This window comes from Gossypium arboreum, chromosome 8, assembly GCF_025698485.1.
Source record: "Gossypium arboreum isolate Shixiya-1 chromosome 8, ASM2569848v2, whole genome shotgun sequence".
Classification (NCBI taxonomy): domain Eukaryota; kingdom Viridiplantae; phylum Streptophyta; class Magnoliopsida; order Malvales; family Malvaceae; genus Gossypium; species Gossypium arboreum.
In genome coordinates, this window is record NC_069077.1 from 25,239,525 (window position 1) to 25,244,321 (window position 4,797).

Below are 4,797 nucleotides of genomic sequence, written 5' to 3' on the forward strand. Positions count from 1 at the left end.
GCATTATTATAAAATGCCACTTCACTTAATCGTTGATAAATTGATAACATAGCAAATGTGCCACATGTTTTAAAAATTGTTTTTTTAATACTAAAATGTTTATTTTCTTGTTACCAAAAAAATTGTTTATTTTCTTTATTTTCTTATTCTTTTCCTCTCTTTCCCCTTTCATCTTCTTTTTTTAATCTTATTTCCCTTCCCAATAAACCCTAGCAGCCATCCGATTGATTCCCCGGGTATTGAGCCTGTTGGTAGATCTCCCAAGATTGTTCCTTAATTCCAACAAGCCCAACCCCAACCCTACCCTAACCTTTAATCCCATGATTGCAACTGTTTTATTATGGTATTTAGCCTTTACAAACATATTCAAAGCTAAGTCATGACAAAAAATAGTAAATGGAATAGAAACTAAAGAGTTAAACTTTAAATATGTGTATATATTACTTGGGAAATGTATCCACGAAATCCTATATAGAAGTGTTCAAAGGTTGGGTCGATCAGGTTTAAGTCTAGCTTAAGCATAATATTAAAATATTTTCTACTTGTCCTAAGTTTAGCCTGGTCTGAAATATAAGCTTAAAATTTTGTTTAAGTCCACCTATATTTATAAAAGACAAACTCAAATTCATTTTAGTTATATCCATATTATTTTTAAATTTTTTATGTCATTTTAATTTAATATTTAACAGCTCTATATTTTTTTATAAATTTATTAAAAGTTTCATTATTTTAATGAGTTTATTTCAATTTATTTGTTTTGGGAAAAACATTTTCATCATCTTCGGACGTTTGGTTGAGGAAAATAAGTTAAATCAACGCAAAACATTTTATAAGTCAACTGAAAAAGAGAGCGTTTTTCCGTAAAATGTCTTACTACTTTAAAATCCGGAAGACATTTTACGCAACTCAAATCTCCTTTCTCTCTTTGACTCTTGCTTTCTCGTTTTCTTATTCGTCTTCGGTTCTCTCTTCGAGAAACAAAAACTCTAGTTTTTTAGAGAAATAATCGACAATGATGAGAAATTAACCAAAACGCAAGATCGATGAATTCCTTTCATATATATTAGAGATAGGAAGAGAGAGGAACAAAAGAACCATGGAGAAGGCGAAAGGAGTGATGGGGGCAGGCCAAATTTGGGTTGTTGATTTCTTTGATAATTCCACTACTCCTTCATCGCGTGACATCTTCAATTTTTTTGGTTTCACTCGTCTTTCTACTGATCAGGTTCCCTCTCTTTTTCTATTTCTTATAATAAATAAATTCACTTTCAATTTTGTTATTATATTAGGGCTTCAGCTTCGCCTTTGTATTTTTTTCAAGAGGATTTTGTTCTAAGTCAGCAATAGAAGGATGCTGAAGCCAATTGGAACACACAGGTACCTCTTTTCTTTTTTCTTTGTAGTTACTTTTTTTATACATTTACAGTTCACTCTCATACACCCTTATAATTTACTTAATAACATAGGAAATAAGAGATGCTTTAATTTGATTTTATTTTGGATTTAAAATTTTGAAGTTATCAACTTTTTAAGGATATAAATGCTTGAGATGAAAACTTGAGATTACTTTTTAATCAATTTAACTGCAGCACTACAATGACAAATCATTAGTAAAAATGTAATGGATCTATATGTATATCTATTCATCAAAGGATTGAGTTTCAACATCTGAGTTGGTGTTTAAAGAAAAAGTAAAGGGGAAAGGGAAGGGGAAGAAGATATGTCTTCTCATGGTGCATGGTTGAGGCCTACTGATTGATTGTTGCATCATATTAACACAGTATTTGATTGCAAAATTGAAGTATATCATTAAAGTTTTTGCTGGTTTAGGTGTTCATTTAGGTTAGAGTTCCATTTTGACAGTTAAGGATGTCTTAAAGGGTTGGGAAGTGTAAGCTAAGCTATGATTATTGGTTTTTCTCTTGTGTTGTATTGTTAGCTCAGGCATCTATTTACCATTTACCCTTTGTTTTTTGTTCTTTATTATTTGTTCTATTTTTTTTTTTTTTTTTTTTGTGCTTATAAAAGTAGTGAAACGATCATAAGAGGAAAGATGCAGGAGTGCTAATTGTATGGGATAAAGGAGAGTTCTTGGCCAGTAAAAGTAGGACTAATAAGAATTTTGTGATGGTTGAAGTGGAGTAAAGAAAACTTTAATGTTGCTATATGTAATGTATAAGATACACAAGCAAGCAACCTGCTGCCCCTAAAATTCCACTAAAGGCTAGATTATCTTTTAGTCAAATGTTTTGGTTGTGCAATTTCTATTTCTGGGTTGGTTCATCAAAATATTTTGAGCCATATATATGGGCATATTTTTTAGCCTTATAAAGACAATAAACATATCTTCTTGGATCTAATTATCATGTTCTATCTTTTGTAGGTTACTAGTATAAAAGAAATGCTTTCTCCAGAAGCATACATTTTGGTCTATTCTAGACGGAGTATAGTTTTCAATTGCAATAGAACATATCTCTTGTAAACAAGCCATCTTATCTGGAGAGTATTTTCTCATGTGCAATTGAAGCAGTTATTGCCAAGTTCAAAGATCCAAATGTTGTGTATTTGGTTAAAACATCAAATAGAGCTTCTTTAGATGTAGGTGAACCTGTCATTCTTCACATTTCAAACCTGGAATAAAAGAAATAGAAATTGGAATTGGAATCTAGCCTAGAAATAGAAATTGCACAATCATAACATTTATAAAAAAATAAAACATTGTAATATATATACACAAAACATTACAAAATGTAATTTTATAGCAGTAAAATAAACTCAATAAAAAGCAAAAGATAAAAAGTAAAGAAAATTACAAATGTATGTTTGTTTAATTGAAAATAGTTTTCATGAAATATTTTCACGAAATTTGTTAAATAACAGAAAATATTTTACACAGGTTCATTCAAACATCAGAAAAGACAAAAATCATTTTCCGGAAGTTATTTTCAGTGAATTAAATGGAGCCTTAATATAAGTTTATTTTTCAATATGTTATAAATTAAATAATATATAAAAATAACATAATATAAAATATTATTAATTTTTTTGGGTCTTAATTTTTTTAAACGGGCTTAATTTTTTTCTAAGCCCATTTTTTGGTCTAATATTTTTATCCAAACTCTCTTAAATTTCAGGCAGACTACTGAACTTAGATAAATAACTTAACCTATGAATAAATCTAATCCTATGCCTTCAAAGAATTGATGAAAGGTGAGTGCGACCACCAAAGGCCTTTATATAGTCTTTGGACTTTAAAAATCACCCAATAATATCACTATGATTACAGGGTATACCACTATTCCCAATTCCAATCTTTAAAAAAGGTCACATATATCAATTTTCATATGGGTAATCTAAAAAAATAGTCACTTTTGTTTGCCTCAGGTTACATTTTAGTCACTTATGTTTGAAATGTTACGTTTTAGTCACTTATGTTACTATTTTGTTACGAAGTGATCACTCTAACGTTAAGTTTCATTATCTCTCTAATGGTAATCCTACGTGGCAGTCCAACTAGATTTTAGATGCCAACTTGGATTTCTAAATGGGATGAAAATAGATTTTTAATTAAAAAATTTAATTAATTAAAATTTTTAAACCTAAACCTTAACTAAAAAATCTGTTCATCTCCTCTTTTTAATTTTTCTTCAGTCTCTTCTTTTTTTCAATGATTTTTTTTTCATTTGATTGAAAAAAACTATTATTAAGATCAAAATAGTTGAAATCAAATTGATTACTTCATAAAGATGGATTCAATGGAGGGTTTAGGTATGTCTTCTTTGCATTCCTCTATCTCTTTTATTCAATACTGAAAAACAAAAGATTAGATTTTTTATTGTTTAATGAAAACCCTAAATTAAAATTCTTGAAATGAATATTAACAACTAAAAGAATTTCAAATCAAAAGTTAAAAGAAAAGTCTGTTACCCTAGCACGTTTCTTGTCTGCCGCCCCTGGTATGCGTTTAGGTTTTTTTTCAATCGGTGTTTTATTATTTTTCTTTTCCAGATCTGTCGGAGTATAGAGATTAGCATCAATCTACTGGTTGTCAGAAGCTTTTCATCACGTTTGGCTTCACGTCCTGTAGGAATGGAGAATGATTTAGCGGTTTTGTCTCTAAATGATGAGGAAAACGAAATTTTACAGATGTCAACAGATCCTCTTGTAGTAAGGGAAAGAGAGCTTTATCTAGTAGGCTATTTTTTAACAGCCAGTTTAATTCACTTCCCATCCATGAAAAGTACAATGGCTAATCTATGGCATCTAGTAAGGGGTGTTCAAATTCGGGATCTCGGAGAAAATAGGTTTTTATTTTAGTATTTTTCACATTATAGATTTGGAACGGGTGTTAAAAGGAGCCCCATGGACCTTTAATAATCATTTGTTGATTCTATCTTATCTACAACAAGGGGAAGACCCACTGAAAGTTCCATTAATTCATACCCCTTTTTGGGTTCAAATTCATGATGTCTCTGTTGGTTTGTTTTCTGAAAACTTGGCAGTGCAGTTGGGGAACTTCTTAGGGGAGTTTTTAGAATATAATGAATCAGGCATAGGGAAAGAAAATCGCAATTATATGCGAGTTAGAACTAAATTGGACATTAGGTGTCCGTTGAAAAGAAAGAAGCAGATAATGTTTAAAGGACGATGCTCCTACGTCATGTTCAAATATGAACGTCTATCACTTTTCTGTTTTTATTGTGGTAGATTAAGACATAATGATTTTTTTTTGTGATGCTAAAATGATGCTTGGGGTGGAGGTCGCTGATATGGGGTGGGATTTATCATTGAGACCCC

The 4,797-nt window shown here is 30.5% G+C and overlaps 1 long non-coding RNA gene across 1 annotated transcript; it reads left to right on the forward strand.

The window, feature by feature from the left end:
- The first annotated feature begins 740 nt into the window (after positions 1 to 740).
- Positions 741 to 2,664, forward strand: LOC128296471 (uncharacterized). The gene is made up of 2 exons (XR_008287083.1): positions 741 to 1,377; positions 2,384 to 2,664. It is a non-coding gene; the product is annotated as an uncharacterized LOC128296471 (long non-coding RNA).
- The last annotated feature ends 2,133 nt before the right edge of the window (positions 2,665 to 4,797 follow it).